The sequence below is a fragment of the Moschus berezovskii genome, chromosome 7, assembly GCF_049115385.1.
Source record: "Moschus berezovskii isolate FMDL1 chromosome 7, NW_MosBer_1.0, whole genome shotgun sequence".
Classification (NCBI taxonomy): domain Eukaryota; kingdom Metazoa; phylum Chordata; class Mammalia; order Artiodactyla; family Moschidae; genus Moschus; species Moschus berezovskii.
Genome location: NC_142466.1, coordinates 3,492,609 through 3,517,836, shown reverse-complemented (window position 1 = coordinate 3,517,836; position 25,228 = coordinate 3,492,609). Strand labels below are relative to the sequence as shown.

The 25,228-nt window shown below is 41.0% G+C and overlaps 2 pseudogenes; both read left to right on the top strand.

The window, feature by feature from the left end:
- Positions 1-2,420: 2,420 nt before the first annotated feature.
- LOC148777225 (olfactory receptor 10AG1-like) lies at positions 2,421-9,689 on the top strand (annotated as a pseudogene).
- A 14,345-nt stretch (positions 9,690-24,034) lies between these two features.
- Positions 24,035-24,962, top strand: LOC148777224 (olfactory receptor 5I1-like; annotated as a pseudogene).
- The last annotated feature ends 266 nt before the right edge of the window (positions 24,963-25,228 follow it).

Sequence of the window (25,228 nt, the reverse complement as noted above, 5' to 3'; positions counted from 1 at the left end):
ACTCATGGGATTAAGTATAATTTGGATGGGACTTGAATAATTGCAATATGTTTTACATTATAAATGATTTTGCATTGATAATTCCATTGATTATTAACAAAATGTTCCATTTGACAAAAAAAAAAAAAAAGTCGAAGCTAAAAAGGATTTCAGTAAATGTGGAACACCGTTCTCAATATCAAATTGTTATTCTTGATTTTTCTGGCTTTTTTTTTTTTTGGCACCTTAGATTCAGTATTATTTTCAAATGTACTACCCTACTTCAATAGTAGGAAGAATTGAGAGACAGGACTAAAGAAGAGAAGACCTTACATAAAGAGCAGAGACAATAGAGAGAATCAAGCAGGTGGGATTTTCTGAACGTAGGTGCATGATGGGAGCCAGCCTAAAAAGATTGGGAATTAATTTAAAAAATTTTTTAATCAGTGTTCCAGTAATATACCTTACACTGAATTAAATAGAGAAATGTTATTAGCTTTCTTTTTCTAAGTCACAGAATTCCTCTGCAAGCCCACATCTTTGATGGACTGTTGCTTCTGCCCCATGTGTGTCTACGTTTCTGTAGCTGAAATGTTGATCATTCATTATGACTTAAAACACTTAGATATGGATATAGGTGTGCCTCTGCTTTGCAGTGACTGTTTCCATGGACTTCCAAATTAATTAACACATACCATGAGAGCTATGTGTGAGATACTGAAAATAATGAAATAACTTGATATTTTGCAAAAGTGAAAAGAGTGCAATTTCTAAATATACGTACACATTCACACACAGACATATATGCAGAGAAGGCATGGCTGAGCTAGACCAGGAGGGAAGGGTGGCCAGTTTGAATTTTGGGTAAGTACCCTTGCTTACACGTTGAGGACTATTTTGACAAAGTAAGCAAGTTGGTTCATTTTAATTATTAATTCAAGAAGTTAGTAAATCACTTTTTGTGGAAGAAACATAATACACATTTCATACAAAGATACACTGATGATCAAATGCTTAAAATCTAGATATAGCAAAGAAAAAAGATGACTTAAAGATGGACAATCTCAACCTAAAGCTTTCACACGCATGAACTAACATTCACATAGGGGTTAAAAAAAAAAAAACACCAAAAAACAATTAATTAAAGGTATTCAGCAGAATTGTTGCAATTATTGAAGTCCTTTGTAATTTAGGAGGCTCTGAGATAGCTATTGTGGTGGATGTATTTCTTACAATAAGTGTGTAACAGGTGAACATTCTAGTTTGAATGCTTTAATAAATATAAATGCTAGATGAACCTGCCTCTTACCCTTATGAGAGTTCCTGGACAGGAAGACCAGCTTAGAATTCTTTGAGCAGAAAAATCTAAATAAAAATTATGAATGCTGGATTTGTAGACACTATATTGATTTCAATATATATATTTCAATTAAATACCATTCAAAAATATTGAGTGGTTAGCTGTTGAATTTTGTTTTACAATAAAACAGATAAATATGTGGAATGTCAAAGGTAAAAAGACATTGAAAATACAACAGAAAAATATCTCATTTAAAAAAATTAACTATATGTATCCCTAAGACTATTTTATATTGCATGGTTATGTATGGATGTGACAGTTGGACTGTGAAGAAAGCTGATCGCTGAAGAATTGATGCTTTTGAACTGTGGTGCTGGAGAAGACTCTGGAGAGTCCCTTGGACTGCAAGGAGATCCAACCAGTCCATTCTAAAGATCAATCATGGGTGTTCATTGGAAGGACTGATGCTAAAGCCGAAACTCCAATACTTTGGCCACCTCATGCGACGAGTTGACTCACTGGAAAAAACTCTGTTGCTGGGAGGGTTTGGGGGCAGGAGGAGACGGGGACGACAGAGAATGAGATGTCTGGATGGCATCACCGACTCAATGGACATGAGTTTGAGTGAACTCCGGGAGTTGGTGATGGACAGGGAGGCCTGGCGTGATGTGATTCGTAGGGTCACAAAGAGTCGGACACGACTGAGTGACTGAGCTGAACTGAAGACATTTAAAAGAGCAAAAAAATTAATTTTGAATTGATAATGAAAAACAGAATGGAGAGGTGAAAAGAATAACACATCAAATGCAAATATCAAGTTATTTCACAAAGGAACTTAATTTCAGAATTTGTATTTTTGAGTGTTCAGACGAATAGCAAAATTACAATCATGTGTCTTCAGAACTAAATAAATATTGTATACACCAGAAATAAAAAGATTAAAGTTTTTTTTTTAATTTACAGATAGATTTAATAATGATGAAAAACACACTTTATCACACATTTAGAGCACCTGGTGTTATAGGTTTGGTTTTTATAGGAAATTGAAAAATAGAAAGTTGTAACATCCTGTTTTATAAATAAGAAAACAAGAGCTAATAAAAATGAAATAACACTACCTCTGATTGGATCATTCCCACAGATGAAATATTAAGATATGGAAGCAAGAGATAACATATCCAAAATGATGGAATTTGTACTCCTGGCGTTTTCTGGCCTTCCAAACCTTTAAGGGCTATTCTTTGGGGTGTTCTCCATCATTTACATCATTATCTTAACTGGAAATAGTCTCATATTAATACCAACTTGGCTAACTAGGCTTGATCCATGGAGAAGGCAATGGCAACCCACTCCAGTACTCTTGCCTGGAAAATCCCATGGACGGAGGAGCCTGGTAGGCTGCATGCCATGGGGTCGCCGAGAGTCGGACACGACTGAGTGACTTCACTTTCACTTTTCACTTTCATGCATTGGAGAAGGAAATGGCAACAGTCAGTGTTCTTGCCTGAAGAATCCCAGGGACGGGGGAGCCTGGTGGGCTTCTATCTATGGGGTCGCAGAGTCGGACACGACTGAAGTGACTTAGCAGCAGCAGCAGCAGGCTTGACCCAGCACTGCACAAACCCATGTATTTTTTCTTGGCAAACTTTTCCTGCTTGGAAATCTGTTACGTGTTCGTCACTCTCCCTAGGACTCTGGAACCTTTGGACTAAGGGCAGAAGCATTTCTGTGCTGGACTGTGCTGCCCAAATGTATTTCTTTCTACTCCTCAGAGACACTGAATGCTTCCTCCTGGCAGTGATGGCTTGTGACCGCTGCGTGGCCATCTGTCACCCTCTGCACTATCCCCTGGTCATGACCCCAAAGGTGTGCCTCCAGCTGGCTGTGGACTCCTGGGTCAGTGGAATCCCAGTGTAGACAGGGCAAACGTGCCGGATCTTCTCTCTGCGTCTTTGTCATTCGAAGGAGATTCACCACTTCTTCTGTGATATTTCCCCCATTCTGATGCTGGCCTGCGGGGACACTTTTGCACACGAGCTCTCAGTCTATGCAGGAGCTCTGTTGTTTGTTATTGTACGTTTTATGCTGATCCTTGCCTCTTGCAGCAAAATTATTTCCACCATTCTGAGGTTTCCAACAGCCAGAGGAAGAGCCAAAGCCTTCTCCACATGCTCTTCTCACCTGTTGGTTGTGCTTTTATTCTTTGGATCTGCTGCTATTACCTACTTAAGGCCCAAATCCAGACATTCTGCAGGAACTGACAGACTCCTCTCTCTGTTCTACACCATGGTGACTCCAATGTTCGATCAAGGATGTGATTGCAGCATTGAGAAAATTATTACTGAAAAAGAGTAATGTGAATAGTTTATTTTAAAATGCTTTAAATGCTGGCCACAGGGTTATCAGAGAAATTTTTAAAGATGTCTACATTTCCCAGCTTAGAAGTTAACCACTTCTTGTTATACTATATTTTTCAGTTCAGTTCAGTTGCTCAGTCATGTCTGACTCTTTGCAACCCCATGGACTTCAGCACGCCAGGCCTCCCTGTCCATCACCAATTCCTGGAATTTGCTCAAACTCATGTACATTGAGTCCATGATGCCATCCAGCCATCTCCTCTGTCATCCCCTTCTCCTCCAGCCTTAAGTCTCCTCCCTCCCCGCCCTGCCCATCCCTCCGGGTCATCACCTGAGGCTGGGCTCCCTGTGCTGCACAGCAGTTTCCCACCAGCCAGCCATCTCACACCTGATTGTGTATGTATGCTGATGCTGCTTTCTCCATTCATCTCACACTCTCTCTTCCCCCGTGTAAGTCCATTCCCTACATCTGTGTGTCCATTCCTTTCCTACAAATAGGTTCATCAGTATCATTTTTTTTTTTAGATTCCATATATATGTATTACTTAGTAAAGACATTTTTACAAAATTGTGCAACACTGCTGTCCCAGGAGTTCGATCACTGGTTTTTAATCTTCTCTTTACCAGATGTAGAGCAAGTCATTTAGCTACTATTTTTTCCTTTCATTCTTCTAAAGAACAAAATTAAAATGAGTATGAAGCTTATTTAAAAGCACATAGCTAGCCATACCATCCCACCAGAAGTGTTGCTGTGTGAAATGAATAAACGTGTTTTGTCACACAGGCCTGAATATGATTCTAAAGAAGAAAATACACATTCATGTTTCACAGTGTTTGGCGGTGGTAGATAGTACCTTTTTAGTAGCTTTTCAGCTGTTGCAGAAGCTCTTTTGTGGTAGGAAATGTTTCTCAGAAATGCAGGTTTTGGCATTTTAATGTGTGTGTTATGACTGAGCACTTCAGTGTTTAAACAGTGCTTTCCTCTTCTGCATATGTATTCAACACAACTTCATCTGCTATATGAACTTCTGTGAATAGAATCAACTGTGACGACAGACACATCTCATTAGTATTTTGCAAGAATTTAATATACTCATGGTATCAATGTGAGAGCAGTTAAAGAGGTTTTATTGTAAAGAAAAAAAATTGCGTGCTTCTGTAGGTGTGGATTTCATAATTAAAAATCCTATAGCTAGATATTTGACAGCATTTTTGCACAAATATCTACTATTAAAAAAAAAAGTTTCATTTTGTCATCCAGTTTGTTGCTACTCCTATACGATTTTAACATTAAAAAACGTTGTTGAACATGCAGGCTTTGCAGATTTTATTTACAATTTGGCTTACAAAGAATATGACCGCATCATCATTATTTGAAATCATGATAAAACCAAAGCCGGGAGAACTATTTACACAGCTCATGATTCAGTTCAATTCAGTTCAGTCGCTCAGTTGTGTCCAACTCTTTGTGACCCCATGGACTGCAGCACACCAGACTCCTCTGTCCATCACCAACCTCCAGAGCTTATTCAAACTCAGGTCCATCAAGTCAGTGATGCCATCCAACCATCTCATCCTCTTTCATCCTCATCTCCTCCTGCCTTAAATCTTTCCCAGCATCAGGGTCTTTTCAAATGAATCAGCTCTTAGCATCAGGTGGCCAAAGTATTGGAGTTTCACCTTCAGCATCAGTTCTTCCAATGAATATTCAGGACTGATTTCCTTTAGGATTCACTGGTTGGATCTCCTTGCAGTCCAAGGGACTCACAAGAGTCTTCTCCAACACCACAGGTCAAAAGCATCAATTCTTTGAGGCTCAGCTTTCTTTATAGTCCAACTCTCATATCCATACATGACCACTGGAAAAACCATAGCCTTGACTAGAAGGAACTTTGTTGGCAAAGTAATGTCTCTGCTTTTTAATATGGTGTCTAGGTTGGTCATAGCTTTTCATCCAAGGAGCAAGCATCTTTTAATTTCATGGCTGCAGTCACCATCTGCAGTGATTTTGGAGCCCCTCAAAATAAAGTCTGTCACTGTTTCTATTGTTTCCCCATCTATTTGCCATGAAGTGATGGGATTGGATGCCATGATCTTAGTTTTCTGAATGTTAAGCTTTAAGCCAACTTTTTCACTCTCCTCTTTCATTTTCTTCAAGAGGCCCTTCAGTTTTTCTTTGCTTTCTGCCATAAGAGTGGTGTCATCTGAGTATCTGAGGTTATTGATATTTCTCTCAGCAATCTTGATTCCAGCTTGTGCTTCATCCAGCCCAACATTTCTCATGATGTACTCCGCATATATGGTGATGGACAGGGAGGCCTGGCGTGCTTTGATTCATGGGGTCGCGGAGGGTCGGACACGACTGAGCGACTGAACTGAACTGAACTGAACTCCGCATATAAATTAAATAAGCATGGTAACAATATATAGGCTTGACATGCCCCTTTCCCAATTTGGAACCAGTTTGTTGTTCCATGCCCATGTCTAACTGTTGCTTTTTGTCCTGGATAAATTTCTCGGGAGGCAGGTCAGGTTGTCAGGTATTCCCATCTCTTTAAGAATGTTCCACAGTGTGCTTTGATCTACACAGTCAAAGGCTTTGGTGTAGTCAATAAAGCAGAAGTTGATTTTTTCTGGAACTCTCTTGCTTTTTCAATGATCCAACTTTTACCAAATTTATCTCTGGTTCCTCTGCCTTTTCTAAATCCAGTTTTGAACATCTGGAAGCTTATGGCTCATGTACTCCTGAAGCCTGGTTTGGAGAATGTTGACGATTACTTTGCTAGCATGTTAGATAAGTGCAATTGTACGGTAATTTGAACAATCTTTGGCATTGCCTTTCTTTGGGATTGGAATGAAAACTGACCTTTTTCAGTCCTGTGGCCACTGATGAGTTTTCCAAATTTGCTGGCGTATTGAGTGCAGCACTTTCACAGCATCATATTTTAGCATTTGAAATAGCTCAACTGGAATTCCATCACCTCCACTAGCTTTGTTCGTAGTGATGCTTCCTAAGGCCCATTTGAGTTTGCATTACAGGATGTCTGGTTCTAGGTGAGTGATCACACCATCGTGGTTATATGGGTCATGAAGATGATGTTTTCTGTTTAGTTCTTCTGTGTATTCTCGCCACCTTTTCTTGATATGCTCTGCTTCTAATTAACAATACCTATATTGGTACTGCGGAGAAGGCAATGGCAAGCCACTCCAGTACTATTGCCTGGAGAATCCCATGGATGGAGGAGCCTGGTAGGCTGCAGTCCGTGGGGTCGCTGAGGGTCGGACGCGACTGAGCGACTTCACTTTCACTTTTCACTTTCCACTTTCACACATTGGAGAAGGAAATGGCAGCCCACTCCAGTGTTCTTGCCTGGAGAGTCCCAGGGACGGGGGAGCCTGGTGGGCTTCCAGCTATGGGGTCACACAGAGTCGGACACGACTGAAGTGACTTAGCAGCAGCAGTAGCAGCATATTGGTACTGACCTAGAGTTATGTTTCAATCTTTCTTTCCTTTGAATGTTCAACCAATCATGATAATAAGTTCCTATGACTAGAATTTTATCATTAAGATTAAATAGTTAAATATTTATAAATAGCCTTTCAGGAAGAATGGGTTGTTCTCTAGTCTGGAAAGAATCACTTTCTGGTATTTGAAATATACAACAATTTTAACAGTATTGTGCATGTATCATTCAAACAACAGTGACATACAGACATGTTTTGTTTTAACATTAAATTTTACTGTCATCCTCTGTGTGTCCCTGTCTGCAAACTGTATCAATTAGGTGTATGAGAGTGTCTGTGACAAAACAGTGACTCAGGAACGACAAAGACCTCCTGCCAGCATCTAACTGAGATTATTTCTCAACCCATAGGCTGACCATGGCAGTCTAGTTGTCAAAGGTAATTGATTGTTAAATGAGGATAAAAGGTTCAGGGAAATGGCCATGTATAATACCACAGAGATGTTTTCATTAATTGATAGTATTTAAAAACATATTCTATAATATTTTAAATTTGCATGCAAATTAAAATGCACTTTTCTGTTGTAAGCTTTTTGAGAAGTCTGACAAATCCAGAGTTATGTTACCAAAAACATGGTCAAAATACATAACAGCTTGATAAATCTCCAAAATTCTCATTTTTTGTTTCTCTAGTTAATATCCCACCAATGTACTACCAGCATGGGGTCACAGAGAGTCGGACACGACTGAGCGACTGAACTGAACTGAACTGAACTGACCAGTCCTCTGTCCATATGCCTTTTTGAAAATGTCATATAAATGGAATCATAAAGCCTTTTAAGTCTGAATTTTCACTTTGCATAGAGCATTTAGCATATTGCTGCCTGCATCAATATAGTTTGTTTATTTATATTTCTCAGTAGTGTCTCACACTATGTAATATACCGGAGTTTGTTTACTCATTCCTTGGGTGAAGAACACGTGGCTGTTTCCAGAATTTCACTGTTATAGCTGCCCTGAATGTTTGGTAATAGATTTTTGTGTAAATACAAGTTTCCATTTCTCTGTAAAGTGGGACTTCTGGATAAATGTATTTTGTAAGTGTGCAATTAACTTTATAATAAACCACCAACCTTCAGAGAAGCTGTCTCAATTTTCCATTCCTACTAGAAATGCACAGAAGTTCACTTGTTCTAAATCATCACCAGCATTAAATATTATCTGTGCATTGTTTTTTGTTGTTGTTTTGTTTTTATTAGATTTTTTTCAACTATGATGTGTTTAGTGATACTTCATTTTTTAATTTTGATTTTCCTAATCAAACTCAGTAATTTCACACTGAGTTTTTTCATGTTGTTATTTGTCATCTCTATATCTTCTTTGATGAATTATCTGTTCAAATTGTTTTCTAACATTTTACTTGTGCTGTTGATTTCTTTATTACGGAGTTTTAAGGTTTTTATATATTTATATGTAAATATAAAAAGTATATATGCAGTGTATATGTATTCATATATGTTTATATTCACTGACAAGCTTCCTTGGAAGCTCAGTGGTAAAGAATCCACCTGCCAAGCAGGATATAAGTGTTCAATCCTTGGGTGGGGAAGATCCCCTGGAGAAGGAAATGGCCATCCAGTCCAGTATTCTTGCCTGGGAAATCCCATGGACAGAGGAGCCTGGTGGGCTATAGTCCATGAGGTTGCAAATGAGGTTGCAAAAGAGTCAGACATGACTTAGGGACTAAACAACAACAATATTCATTAACAGATTACAAAATGAAAGAAAGTCATTATCCAAAAATTTTACTGGCAGGAATTAAGCTGATAGAACTGCTCAGCTGCACATGTATGCTATGTTTCATGAAAAGAGACTTGTAACATGGAGTCTGACTCCATATTTGATGTTTGACTGCGGACAGCTTTTAAAGCACACAGTTAAAACAGCTGAAATGGCCCAGTGTAAAATAAAATGGGATCCTCTAAGACTTAAACTCATTATACAAGAACCATTTGAAAGAGAAGTGGAATTTTTTTTTTTTTTTTTAAGTAATTGGGGCCAGAAAGCTCCTTCCTCATCTTGCCTTCCCCTTCCTTCTGTATCTGCACCAGCCTCCGCAGCCCGACCCTGGGGAGCAGACTCTTCAGGAAGCTTGTGGTGTCAAGGCCTCGGCAAGCCTGCGCAGACCTGTCCGCCCTCAGGCTCCCTGCACACCCCCTCCTGGGGGCTGGCCTTGCACAGCCCCAGCTTCAGGCTGGGGATCATCTGGGAGAGAATGGCCATAAGCTGGATCCTTCTGTAGTTGGAGATGACGGGGGCCCTAGCAGTTCTGGCCTCCCCAGGAAGGCAGAAGGACCATTGCTTTGCCTCTGCTCAGGCCGTCTGGGCTCAGAGAGTATAGGCTGGTCCAGAGGCCGTCTTCCCAGTCCCAGGGAACAATCTTCAGGGAATAGGGACGAAGGACTCATCCCCCCACCCACCCATCCACCCACCCGGCAGCGAGGAGCCGCACGATGCCCTGGGGCCCTTGGTTTGTGTAACTGCTTTGTCTTCCACCTTCATCCATCCCCTTTCTCCAGATCAAGTTGATTCAGGAAGGAGGGGACGGGGATTAGCTCCAAACATTTCTCCATTTTACAACCCAGTTAGGCCAGTCCATAAAATGAAAATAATGAATGACACCATATGATCAAAACCTTAATGCCATAGCCCCAGTTATGAAGGCTCCATATGCAATAACAATGAAATTACCAACTTCATTCCATTAGCAAGTATCAAGTGTTTTGCAGCCATAGATTTAGCTAATATACTCTGTTCGGTGCCTATTTTGACTGCCTCTCAGAGGAAGTTTGCTTTCACCTCTAAAGGGACACAAGATACTTTACTTGACTACTCATAGGGTATCTCAGTAGCTCGGCCATCTCATACAATTTTTTCAAGATATTAACTGCATTCAACTCCTTCTGGAAACATGGATATGACATTGTGTATAAATGGATTCAGGCTTCTCTAGTGACTCGGCAGTAAAGAGTCTGCCTGCTGAGCTGCAGGAGATGCCGGTTCAGTCCCTGGGTCAGGAAGATCCCCTGGGAGAAAATATATCTATCCACTCCAGTGTTCTCTCCTACAGAGTCCCATAGACAGAGGAATCTGGTGAGCTGCAGTCCAGAAGGTCACAAAGAGTCGGACAGGACTGAAGCAACTTAGGACTCATGCACATAAAGGGATTAATTTGACAGATTCACTTAGGACCATGGGAGGAGGTCATCTGGAGAAGGTGACATCTGGTTGACTGGCAAACTGGACCTGGGTGCTCCTCAACCTCTCCTTTGTCTTTAGAATGTACATTCTGTCCAGCATTCCTACAGTGGGAGATATTGTCAAAGTCACAAGAGGTCTTGAGAGAGCAACTTGCTGTTGAGACCACCTGGACAGTGTACATGCTTGAAGTTTGTTAAGACCTCTATATAAATATTTGAATTTCTGACTGGTGGGTATTGAGGTCCACTTGTCTCACAGCTTCCCATGAAAAGCCCTATATGTGAGACTATAAGCCATAGTTTGATGCTGATTCTAGAAAGAGTTCAACTTTAATTCAATTGTATTTTACTGACCTGCTGTAAAATTAATTCAACCTATTGGAGTATAAGAGCTTCCCCAGTGGTTCAGTGATAAAGAATTTACCTACAGTGCAGGAGACCCAGATTTGATCACTGGGTCAGGAAGATCCCCTGGAGGAGGAAATGGCAACCCATTCCAGTATTCTTGCCTAGAGAATTCTATGGAAAGAGGAGCCTGGTGGGTTACAGTCCATGGGGTTGCAAAGAGTCAGACATGACTTAGAGACTAAACAACAAGAATATTTGGGTATTGACACCAAGGATGAGAAGAATCAGGACTTTTTGTTTGATGATGGCTTACTAGAACCTGAGAGTCACAGTTTCCTGCACAGAGAGGAGTGTTATCAATTTACCAAGTAGTGGGAGAATTTCTTAAAAGAAAATTTAAATTTCTGAAAGAAAATATATATACACAGTGAGAAACAGAGTACTAACATACGTGGAAATCTCAGCTACACAAAAATCTCTATGAACACTGAGAGTTTATTTTTCAGGACTGACTTAGAGGCATACTAACTAGTTTAGATAGTTGTCTCTGGTGCCATCTATTGTCCAAAAGATGGAAGAATTCTAGGTTCTATGCTACATGGAAAACACTTTTTAAAGCTCATTCCTCTCAAGCAGTGCCAATGCGAAAGAGTATTTGCTAGGAAAGTCTGTTTTCTTAAGGCTGGTTCATGGAGAGCATTTACATATTTGAGTGGAAGTAGCATATATTTCCGGAGAAGGCACTGGCAAGCCACTCCAGTACTCTTGCCTAGAAAATCCAATGGATGGAGGAGCCTGGTAGGTTGTAGTCCGTGGGGTCGCTAAGGGTCGGACACGACTGAGTGACTTCACTTTCACTTTTCACTTTCACACACTGGAGAAGGAAATGGCAACCAACTCCAGTGTTCTTGCCCGGAGAATTCCAGGGACGGGGGACCCTGGTTGGCTTCTGTCTATGCGGTCACACAGAGTCGGACACAACTGAAGTGACGCAGCAGCAGCAGCAGCATATATTTCCGGAGAAGGCACTGGCAAGCCACTCCAGTACTCTTGCCTAGAAAATCCAATGGATGGAGGAGCCTGGTAGGCTGCAGTCCGTGGGGTCGCTAAGGGTCGGACACGACTGAGCGAGTTCACTTCCACTTTTCACTTTCACACATTGGAGAAGGAAATGGCAACCAACTCCAGTGTTCTTGCCTGGAGAATCCCAGGGACGGGGGAGCCTGGTGGGCTTCCGTCTATGGGGTCGCACAGAGTCGGACACGACTGAAGTGACTTAGCAGCAGCCGCATATATTTCAAGTTGACTCACTGGAAAAGACTCTGATGCTGGCAGGGATTGGGGGCAGAAGGAGAAGGGGATGACAGAGGATGAGATGGCTGGATGATATCACTGACTCGATGGACATGAGTTTGAGTGAACTCCGGGAGTTGGTGATGGACAGGGAAGCCTGGCGTGCTGTGATTCATGGGGTCGCAAAGAGTTGGACACGACTGACTGACTGAACTGAACTGAACTGAGCATATATTTTCCTGATGACCTCCTTTACCACATTAGTTGCAAGTTCCAAACCAAAGATCCTTAATTCAAACCCTTTTGACCTTGTCACTTTTCATCCAATTCTTTGCTTTTAAAAATTCAATGTATCAATAAATCCATTCAATAAGTTGCTAATTTATATGCATTTTTCAATTCTAATTTATTTTCAAAGGTTTCCAATCATTTGCTGAATGTCTCCCAACTTTTGTAATTTTCATTGTTTTTGGACAATTTTCTTTAGCATGTTTTTAGAATTATTTTAAAATTCTTGCTTGCCAACTCCAATTTTGGTTCAATGTGTGTTTGCTTTTGGCATTTTCCCTCTTGTATGGGCATGAAATCTTTCCTATTATCATGCTTAGTAATTTGTTTATTACATGCCATATAGACTACAAATATGTTCTACAGGATTTCTCAAATCAATCAATGAAGATTCAATTATTTTTCTGATGCTATTAAGAGCGATAAGCTTCATTCAATAGAAAACTGATTCTTTAGGTTTTGGCAACATGTACTGTAACTGGAAAAGCTCAGTCTTCATTCCAATCCCAAAGAAAGGCAATGCCAAAGAATGCTCAAACTACCGCACAATTGCACTCATCTCACACGCTAGTAAAGTCATGCTCAAAATTCTCCAAGCCAGGCTTCAGCAATATGTGAACTGTGAAATGCCAGATGTTCAAGCAGGTTTTAGAAAAGGCGGAGGCACCAGAGATCAAATTGCCAACATCCACTGAATCATGGAGAAAGCAAGACCGTTCCAGAAAAACATCTATTTCTGCTTCATTGACGATGACAAAGCCTTTGACTGTGTGGATCACACCGAACTGTGGAAAATTCTGAAAGAGATGGGAATACCAGACCACCTGACCTGCCTCTTGAGAAACCTATATGCAGGTCAGGAAGCAACAGTTAGAACTGGACATGGAACAACAGACTGGTTTCAAATAGGAAAAGGAGAACGTTAAGGTTGTATATTGTCACCCTGCTTATTTAACTTCTATGCAGAGTACATCATGAGGAACGCTGGTCTGGAAGAAGCACAAGCTGGAATCAAGATTGCTGGGAGAAATATCAATAACCTCAGATATACAGATGACACCACCCTTATGGCAGAAAGTGAAGAGGAACTAAAAAGCCTATTGATGAAAGTGAAAGAGGAGAATGAAAAGGTTGGCTTGAAGCTCAACATTCAGAAAACAAAGATCATGGCATCTGGTCCCATCACTTCATGGGAAATAGATGGGGAAACAGTGGAAACAGTGACAGACTTTATTTTTTTGGGCTCCAAAATCACTGCGGATGCTGACTGCAGCCATGAAATTAAAAGACACTTAATCCTTGGAAGGAAAGTTATGACCAGCCTAGATAGCATATTAAAAAGCAGAGACATTACTTTGCCAACAAAGGTCCGTCTATTCAAGGCTATAGTTTTTCCCGTGGTCATGTATGGATGTGAGAGTTGGACTGTGAAGAAAGCTGATTGCCGAAGAATTGATGCTTTTGAACTGTGGTGTTGGAGAAGGGTCTTGAGAGTCCCTTGGACTGCAAGGAGATCCAACCAGTTCATTCTAAAGGAGAGCAATCCTGGGTGTTCATTGGAAGGACTGATGCTAAAGCTGAAACTCCGATACTTTGGCCACCTCATGTGAAGAGTTGACTCATTCTAAAAGACTCTGATGCTGGGAGGGATTGGGGACGGGAGGAGAAGGGGACGGCAGAGAGTGAGATGGCTGGATGGTATCACCGACTCGATGGACATGAGCTTGGGTGAACTCTGGGAGTTGGTGATGGACAGGGAAGCCTGGCGTGCTGTGATTCATGGGGTCGCGGAGAGGCGGACACGACTGAGCGACTGAACTGAACTGACTGACTAACTGTATCTCCATTTCACCCCTCTGACTAGGGCATAGCAATCTAGGACTTTCACATAAGTACAGAACGAAAGTAATATAGAATTGTCTACTCTTGTATTTCAGAGGTTTTTGATATATTTTTAACCCCCAACTCCAAGCAATTTAAAATTTGGCAAATGCTGTGAAGGGAAGACAGGTCTGTGTTTGTAGCCATGCAAATTTCCAGTTTGGGTACTCTGCTGCTGCTGCTGCTAAGGCGCTTCAGTCGTGTCCAGCTCTGTTCGACCCCATATATGGCAGCCCACCAGGCTCCCCTGTCCCTGGGATTCTCCAGGCAAGAACACTGGAGTGGGTTGCCATTTCCTTCTCCAATGCATGAAAGTGAAAAGTGAAAGTGAAGCCGCTCTGTCGTGTCCAGTTCTTAGCGACCCCATGGACTGCAGCCTACCAGGCTCCTCCATCCATGGAAGTTTCCAGGCAAGAGTACTGGAGTGGGATGCCATTGTCTTCTCTGTTGGGTACTCTAGTACTGTGTAATTACTAAAAGTTCTGCAAGTTTTTCTGAGAGCAGCTGAAATATCATTGTTTTAGTGAAACTGTCATACAAAACGCACATAAGAACAATCAAGTTGAAGATGAAAAACTATTTCCTGACTGGGATGGTTTTTGCCTCCTTTTGATGCTCTCAGGCATAAGACTCTTATTTAAAAGTCCTTCTGGGACTTTCCTGGTGGTCCAGTGATTTAGAGTCCACCTGCCACTACAGAGGACGTGGGTTCAATCCCTGGTCCAGGAAGATAACCACAAGCCACATTCCATCTAAACCGTGCACTGCAACTTTTGAGCCTGTGATATTAGAGCCCATGGTCTGCAACAGAATGTAGCCCCAGTGTCTACAACTAGAGAACGCCCATGCACAGCAAGGAAGACCCTGCAGAACCAAAAGTAAATACATAGATAGATAACTTTAAGAAATAAAGTACTTTCATCTTCTCAGAAAGCACCTATGATAACAGGTTCTATAGTAGCCTCCGCTGGTCTCACCCTTCAGTGCAACAAAAAATTATTACATTTCAGAGCTGAAGATATCAAGTAACATTTTTAGGAACTTCCATGTGGTTTTTGAAATAATTTAAATTAAAACTACATGTTAAAATATATGAACTATTTAAAAGAACCTCTACAGTATTAGAGTGTAGGACTCTAGTGGGATTTCAAGTGTCAGAAAAAAAAAAAAAAAAACGACCACAATATTACTGACAGCAAAAATTGCTTCTCAGAACTAACAGAATTGCTATGATAATCATGAAGTTGTTTCAAAATAATAATTCACAATAACCTACTAATTATCCCGTAGGAGTCTCTTGGAAATGAACATGCTTGGAATCTTCAGTTATTAGGCCCTGGTGATGGACAGGGAGGCCTGCCGTGCTGTGATTCATGGGGTTGCAAAGAGTCAGACACGACTGAGCGACTGAACTGAACTGAATGACTTGAAAATGTATATAAAATTCTTTGGTTCTATTGGTGAAATTATTCATCTAGGTAATAGGAAAATGTCTCCTTCTTTGTTAAGTAGCTCCTGTGTTTACCAGATTGACTTTATTGATGCAAAAATAGACTTTTATGGACCTGAGACCACGGACATGTGTCAAAATAGTTACAAAGTCATATGTATTAGCATATTACCCACAAATAAATCTACCTGTGTCATTCTTCTATAGCTTCTACAGGGATCTGAAACACTCACCTCGTTTAAATAAGCTTTTTTGTTAACATAAAAAAACTGAAACATGATTGGCTACCTGATACTTTCAATTAATTTATTTTCTGTTCTAACACTGTTTTGCTATATATTTATGAAAAATTTAGCGAATCACTTCAGTTTGATTTAAACTTTTCATTCATTCCCATTGAAAGCAAGAATCCAAGATTCACTCTCATCTCCAACTTTTCCCCTCGTGTTCTCTTCTCATCTTTCCCTACATGGATGGTGGTGGTGGTGGCAGAGGTGATTTAGTTACTAAGTTGTGTTCAACTCTTTGCAACCCCGTGGACTGTGGGCCCGCCCAGCTGCTCTGTCCATTGGATTTCCCAGGTAAGAATACTAGAATGGGTTGCCATTTCTTTCACCAGGGAATCTTCCTGACCAGGGATCAAACCCAGGTCTCCTGAATTGTAGGCATTCTCCTGCATTGTAGGCAGATTATTTAAGGTCTGAGCCACCAGGGAAACCTTTCTTAGGCTATTGGAAGGATGCTTTCTGTGAGTCCCTGAGGGTAATGGACTATGTTTTTAGGAAATAGCTGAGTCATTCTGCCTTGCCTTCAGCAAGTCTGCACCACAGCCTGTCTCACGGAGGCCACACTGTTAATTCTCTAACCACTTTCATGGTTGTCCTTGTGAGCTTTGACTTTATACATATCTGGATTTGAATTATACCTGTCAACTGCTTGTGGAGTGACTCGGAACATTAAGCTTCAATGTTCCCATGCAACATATGGAATCAGTAATGAGAATCTAGCTTACACGGCCAATCTGTCTTGAAGTTTCGGAGGCAGGAGCCCAGGCTCCAGTGCTGTCTTCATCACGTCTTAGCTCTTCAGCTCTCTGTGCGTTAGCTCCCTCAACTCTAAGAGGAAGACGACTGTGACAGCAACTGCTGCGAAACTGTGTTACAGTACTTTTGTGTGACAAGTAACTAAATTATATGTAAAGTGCTCAGAATATTGCATTTCACATCGCAATCATTATATAAATGATAACTATTATTTAAAAAATCTAGTGACATAGTTCTAATTATTAGCTAGGGAGAAGAGAGAGCAGTGGGGTTGTTTCTGTTGTTGTTTAGTCATTAAGTTGTGTCCAACTCTTTGTGACCCCATGGGCTGTAGCCCATCAGGCTTCTCTGTCCATGACATTCTCCAGGCAAGGATACTGGAGTGGGTTCCCATTTCCTTCTCCAGAAGATCTTCCCAGATCAGGGACTGAACCCACATCTCCTGCATTGGCAAATGGATCCTTTACTGCTGAGCAGAGAGCAGTGGAGTAATTGAAACTAATCTTCACTCTTTACCTATTATGTGCCAGTCTATCTAAAGTGAGACACCACAGAAGTATAGACAGATAGTTTTCCTAATTTAACCTGGCAGAGAAACCATGTGAAATATTGTTGTCATCATTATAGTAAAATTTAAAATATATATAATGTTATATATAATAATATGCACATAGTATATGTATTAAGTGTAGTAGATTCTCTCTCTCTCTCTACACACACACACACACACACACACACACACGATTGTGCAAGGTCATGCAGTCCATGTGGCTAATATGAGATTCTAACCAAATGCTTATTAACTCTCAATTTAGGTCTTATCATTTCTGAACACTCTGATTACCTTGCAAACAGGCAAAATAAGAATAAATTAATTACTATCCTAACAAGGTACTGTCAGACCTGTCCACCATGACCCGTCCGTCTTGGGTGGCCCCACATGGCATGGCTCAGCCTCATTGAGTCAGACAAGCCTGTGGTCCATGTGATCAGATCAACTAGTTTTCTGTGATTATGATTTCAGTGTGTCTGCCCTCTAATGCCCCCTCCCAATACCTACCGTCTTATTTGGGTTTCACTTACATTGTTTGTGGAGTATCTCTTCACAGCTGCTCCAGCAAAGTGTAGCCACTGTACCTTACCTTGGATGAGGGGTATCTCCTCATGGTGGAGAGGTCTGACATAGTGTGGTCCACTGGAGAAGGGAATGGCAAACCACTTCAGAACACTTCCCTTGAGAACCCCATGAAGAGTATCAAAAGGCAAAATGACAGGATACTGAATGAGGAATTCCCTAGGTCGGTAGGTGCCCAGTATGCTACTGGAGATCAGCGGAGAAATAACTCCAGAAAGAATGAAGGGATGGAGCCAAAGCGAAACAAATACCCAGTTGTGCATGTGACTGATGCTAGAAGGAAGGTCCGATGCTGTAAAGAGCAATATTGCATAGGAACCTGGAATGTTAGGTCCATGAATCAAGGCAAATGGGAAGTGGTGAAACAGGAGATGGCAAGAGTAAACGTTGACATTCTAGGAATCAGTGAATTAAAATGGACTGGAATGGGTGAATTTCACTCAGATGACCATCATATCTACTACTGTGGGCAGGAATCCCTTAGAAGAAATGGAGTAGCCGTCATGGTCAACAAGAGTCCGAAATGCAGTACTTGGATGCAATCTTAAAAACGACAGAATGATTTCTGTTCGTTTCCAAGGCAAACCACTCAATATTACAGTAATCCAAGTCTATGCCCCAACCAGTAATGCTGAAGAAGCCGAAGTTGAACAGTTCTGTGAAGACCTCCAAGACCTTTTAGAACTAACACCCAAAAAAGATGTCCTTTTCATTACAGGCGACTGGTATGCAAAAGTAGGAAGTCAAGAAACACCTGGAGTAACAGGCAAATTTGGCCTTGGAGCACGAAATGAAGCAGGGCAAAGGTTAATAGAGTTTGGACAAGAGAACGCACTGGTCATAGCAAACACCCTCTTCCAACAACACAAGAGAAGACTCTACACATGGACATCACCAGATGGTCAACACCGAAATCAGATTGATTATATTCTTTGCAGCCAAAAATGGGGAAGCTCTATACAGACAGCAAAAACAAGACCAGGAGCTGACTGTGGCTCAGATCATGAACTCCTTATTGCCAAATTCAGACTTAAATTGAAGAAAGCAGGGAAAACCCCTAGACCATTCAGATATGACCTAATAAAATCCCTTATGATTATACAGTGGAAGTAAGAAATAGATTTAAGGGTCTAGATCTGATAGATAGAGTGCCTGATGAACTCTGGACGGAGGTTCGTGACATCGTACAGGAGACAGGGACCAAGACCATCCCCATGGAAAAGAAATGTAAAAAAGCAAAATGGCTGTCTGAGAAGGCCTTACAAATAGCTGTGAAGAGAAGAGAAGCGAAAAGCAAAGGAGAAAAGGAAAGATATAAGCATCTGAATGCAGAGTTCCAAAGAATAGCAAGGAGAGATAAGAAAGCCTTCCTCAGCAATCAATGCAAAAAAATAGAGGAAAACAACAGAATAGGAAAAACAAGAGATCATTTCAAGAAAATTAGAGATATCAAGGGAACATTTCATGCAAAGATGGGCTCGATAAAGGAAAGAAATGGTATGGACCTAACAGAAGCAGAAGATATTAAGAAGAGGTGGCAAGAATACACAGAAGTACTGTACAAAAAAGACGAAGAGAATCACGATGGCGTAATCACTCACCTGGAACCAGACATCTTGGAATGTGAAGTCAAGTGGGCCTTAGAGAGCGTCATGACGAACAAAGCTAGTGGAGGTGATGGAATTCCAATTGAGCTATTTCAAATCCTGAAAGATGATGCTGTAAAAATGCTGCACTCAATATGCCAGCAAATTTGGAAAACTCAGCAATGGCCACAGGACTGGAAGAGGTCAGTCTTCATTCTAATCACAAAGAAAGGGAATGCCAAAGAATGCTAAAACTACCGCAGAACTGCACTCATCTCCCACGCTAGTAACGTCATGCTTAAAATTCTCCAAGCCAGGCTTCAGCAATATGTGAACCGTGAACTCCCAGATGTTCAATCAGGTTTTAGAGAAGGCAGAGGCACCAGAGATCAAATTGCCAACACCCGCTGGATCATGGAGAAAGCAAAAGACTTCCAGAAAAACATCTGTTTCTGCTTCATTGACTATGCCAAAGCCTTTGACTGTGTGGATCACAATAAACTGTGGAACATTCTGAAAGAGATGGGAATACCAGACTACCTGACCTGCCTCTTGAGAAACCTGTATGCAGGTCAGGAAGCAACAGTTAGTACTGGACATGGAACAACACACTGGTTCCAAATAGGAAAAGGAGTACGTCAAGGTTGTATATTGTCACCCTGCTTATTTAACTTCTATGCAGAGTACATCATGAGGAACGCTGGGCTGGAAGAAGCACAAGCTGGAATCAAGATTGCCGGGAGAAATATCAATCACATCAGATATACAGATGACACCACCCTCATGGCAGAAACTGAAGAGGAACTCAAAGGCCTCTTGATGAAAGTGAAAGAGAAGAGTGAAAAGGTTGGCTTGAAGCTCAACATTCAGAAAACGAACATCATGGCATCTGGTCCCATCACTTCATGGGAAATAGATGGGAAACAGTGGAAACAGTGTCAGACTTTATTTTTGGGGGCTCCAAAATCACTGCAGATGCTGATTGCAGCCAGGAAATTAAAAGACGCTTACTCCTTGGAAGGAAAGTTATGACCAGCCTAAATAGCATATTAAAAAGCAGAGACCTTACTTTGCCAACCAAGGTCCGTCTAGTCAAGGCTATGGTTTTTCCCGTGGTCACGTATGGATGTGAGAGTTGGACTGTGAAGAAAGCTGATCCCCGAAGTATTGATGCTTTTGAACTGTGGTTCTGGAGAAAACTCTTGAGAGTCCCTTGTACTGCAAGGAGATCCAACCAGTCCATTCTAAAGGAGATCAATCCTGGGTGTTCATTGGAAAGACTGATGCTAAAGCTGAAACTCCAATACTTTGCCCACCTCATGCGACGAGTTGACTCTATGGAAAAGAGTCTGATGCTGGGAGGGATTGGGGGTAGGAGGAGACGGGGTCGACGGAGAATGAGATGGCTGAACGGCATCACGTACCCGATGGACATGAGTTTGAGTGAACTCCGGGAGTTGGTGATGGACAGGGAGGCCTGGCGTGCTGTGGTTCATGGGTTCGCAGAGAGTCGGACACGACTGAGTTACTGAACTGAACTGAACACGGTACTACATCTCATTCACACTCTTTGAGGTAATAACATAAGACAGCATCCAAACCCTTCTAATTCTCTTAAGACTTTTCTGTGCCTATGTTACAGCATACTTTTAATGATTAGATGATATTACAACAATGAAGTTCTTAGCCCTGTAGTGTCTCAATCATTTTATATAAGTGAGAGAATGACCCCAACCATTTGTTCTAGCCAACTCTGGCAGTAGTAACAAAGTTCATTAGAGGTTTCACTTGCTTGTTTTATAGATTTCCAAGTCATCCTTCAGCTTGACTCCTAACCACTGCATTTGAATGCAGAGTTCCAAAGAATAGCAACGAGAGATAAGAAAGCCTTCCTCAGTGATCAATGCAAAGAAATAGAGGAAAATGACAGAATAGGAAAAACAAGATATCTCTTCAAGAAAATTAGAGATATCAAGGGAACATTTCATGCAAAGATGGGCTCGATAAAGGACAAAAATGGTATGGACCTAACAGAGCAGAAGATATTCAGAAGAGGTGACAAGAATACACAGAAGGACTGTACAAAAATGATCTTCACGACCAAGATAATCACGATGGCGTGATCACTCACCTAGAGCCACACATCTTGGAATGTGAAGTCAAGTGGGCCTTAGAGAGCATCACTACGAACAAAGCTAGTGGAGGTGACGGAATTCCAATTGAGCTATTTCAAATCCTGAAAGATGATGCTGTGAAAGTGCTGCACTCAATATGCCAGCAAATTTGGAAAACTCAGCAGTGGCCACAGGACTGGAAAAGGTCAGTCTTCATTCCAATATCAAAGAGGGGCAATGACAAAGAATGATCAAACTACCGCACAATTGCGCTCATCTCACATGCTAGTAAAGTCATGCTCAAAATTCTCCAAGCCAGGCTTCAGCTATATGTGAACCATGAACTTCCAGATGTTCAAGCAGGTTTTAGAAAAGGCAGAGGCACCAGAGATCAAATTGCCAACATCCGCTGGATCATGGAGAAAGCAAAAGACTTCCAAAAAAACATCTATTTCTGCTTCATTGACTATGCCAAAGCCTTTGACTGTGTGGATCACAATAAACTGTGGAACATTCTGAAAGAGATGGGAATACCAGACTACCTGACCTACCTCTTGAGAAACCTGTATGCAGGTCAGGAAGCAACAGTTAGAACTGGACATGGAACAACAGACTGGTTCCAAATAGGAAACGGAGTATATCAAGGTTGTATATTGTCACCCTGCTTATTTAACTTCTATGCAGAGTACATCATGAGGAACGCTGGGCTGGAAGAAGCACAAGCTGGAATCAAGATTGCTGGGAGAACTATCAGTCACCTCAGATATGCAGATGACACCACTCTTATGGCAGAAAGTGAAGAGGAACTAAAAAGCCTCTTGATGAAAGTGAAAGAGAAGAGTGAAAATGTTGGCTTGAAGCTCAGCATTCAGAAAACAAAGATCATGGCATCTGGTGCCATCCCTTCATGGGAAATAAATGGGAAAACAGTGGAAACAGTGTCAGACTATATTTTGGGCTCCAAAATCACTGCAGATACTGACTGCAGCTCTGAAATTAAAAGACGCTTACTCTTTGGAAGGAAAGTTATGACCAACCTAGATAGCATATTAAAAAGCAGAGACATTACTTTGCCAACAAAGGTCCATCTAGTCAAGGCTATGGTTTTTCCCATGGTCATGTATGGATGTGAGAGTTAGACTGTGAAGAAAGCTGATCGCCGAAGTATTGACGCATTTGAACTCTGGTGCTGGAGAAGACTCTTGAGAGTCCCTTGGACTGCAAGGAGATCCAACCAGTCCATTCTAAAGGAGATCAGTCCTGAGTGTTCATTGGAAGGACTGATGCTAAAGCTGAAACTCCAATACTTTGGCCACCTCATGCGATGAGTTGACTCACTGGAAAAGACTCTGATGCTGGGAGGGATTAGGGATGGGAGGAGACGGGGATGATAGAGAATGAGATGGCTGGATGGCATCATCAACTCAATGGACATGTGTTTGACTGAACTCTGGTAGTTGGTGATGGACAGGGAGGCCTAGTCTGCTGTGATTCATGGGGTCGCAAAGAGTCATACACGACTGAGCGACTGAACTTAACTGAACTGAACTGAAGTAATCCTTCAAGGTTACAATAAGAAGTCTTATATTTCAAAATCATGTTCAAATTCTCCTTGCTTCCAGAAAATTTCTGAAATTACAGAAACAGAAATTGACAAAATTCTTAGCCTCAACAGCCTGAATTATACTAGGATAAAAATTAAACGCAGCTATTTGTGTTTGCTCACATATATAATTAGTGAGGAGGCTATATAGAGTGATTTTTAAAGATGAGAAGTTAATACTCATTTTTTGTCCACTTTACTCAGTCATCTAATATTTATGCTGTGCTTAAAGAAGCCAAGAATGATAAAGAATGCCAAAGAGAAAAGCAGTTACTTTAATCTCCTTGACTTAGTATCTTGACAGGATTTAAGGACTTGACTTAAACTTGTCCCTGTCTAAAACATGCTCTCAGCTGATGTTTATTAACATTTGCTTTCATTTCACTAGTATCATTTTTGTTTTTAATTTTTATATAGCTGAAGTACATTTCATTGCATCACTGATCACAGTCAAGAGTACAACACACTACTATCTATTAAATACTGGACAGAAGGAGTACATTGTTCTAGAGTTATCATTGCAAGATGTACTCAAGTTATCACACTTTTAATAACAGATACATTTTTCCTCTTATCATCGTTTCATTTATTGCTTCATTATTCATTTATCCTCTGTATTAGCTATAGTACTGTACTTGAAAATTAAAAAAGTAAGAAATATGAGATGTTATCTGCACATATCTGTCCAGTGGAAGAACTAGCTATTAATCAAACAAATAAAATAAAACTATCAACCATGAGATAAAGCTACTAAATTTTGAAATATGTTTCTCAGAATTTATATTTGGAAGATTTGGTCTGGGACTCTTGACTTGATAGCTTGTTTGTTTGTTGAAATAATAAAATAACCTTATAATTATATCTAATTTTTTTCTGTATCAACATATCATCTTAGGATGTTAGAATTCTCCTAAGAAGAAAACAGCACAGAATATGGACTTTTTAGATGGAAGCTATTCCTTGGTGACTGAGTTTATTCTGTTAGGGTTTCCAGCTAGCCATGAACTGCAGATTGTCCTCTTCTCCTGTTTCTGACTTTGTACTCTATGATTTTAATGGGGAACATTGGATTGATGATGCTAATCAAGGTTGATCCGCACCTTCAAACGCCCATGTATTTTTTCCTTAGTAACCTATCCTTTGTAGACCTTTGCTATTCTTCAGTCATCATTCCCAAAATGCTTGTCAACTTCCTCTCTCAGAACAAGTCAATTTCCTATCACAGCTGTGCCTTGCAGTTTTATTTCTTCTATACTTTCGCACATCTTGGCTGCCATGGCATATGACCACTATGTTGCCATCTGTAACCCTTTACTGTACATGGGTGTAATGTCTCGGGGCATCTGTATATGGTTGATCGTCTTGTCATACTTTGGAGGAAATATGAGTTCCCTGGTGCACACATCCTTTGTGTTTATTCTGAAATACTGTGATAAAAATGTCATTAATCATTTTTTCTGTGACCTCCCTCCCCTGCTTAAGTTATCGTGCAAAGACACGTCACTTAATGAGTGGCTTCTCTCCACATATGGCAGCTCAGTGGAAATGATCAGGTTCATCATCATCATCTCCTACTTTTACATTCTCCTCTCAGTCTTAAAGATCCAGTCTTCCAGTGGGAGGAAGAAGACCTTCTCTACATCTGCTTCTCTCCTGACATCCATGGCCATCTACCAGAGAACTCTGCTCTTCATTTACTCACGACTCAGCTACCTGTATTCTCCCAACACTGATAAAATCATCTGAGTGTTCTACACCATCATCATCCCAGTGCTGAATCCATTGATTTATAGTTTGAGAAACAAAGATGTAAAAGACGCTGCTAAAAAAACTCTTAAAACCAAAGATAAATTCCTCCTGAGATATAAGGTTCCAGGATTCATCTAAATCCCTGATTACAAAGTCCAGCTGTGTGTATGCTCAGTTGTGTCCAACTCTTTGCGACCCCATGGATTATAGCCCACCAGGTGCTTTTGTCCTTGGAATTATCCAGACAAGAATACTGGAGTAGGTTGCCATTTCCTCCTCCAGTGAATCTTCCCCACCCAGAGATGGAACCTGTATCTCTTGCTCATCCTGCATTGACAGACGGATTCTTTACCCCTGCAATGCCTGGGACAAACTGTA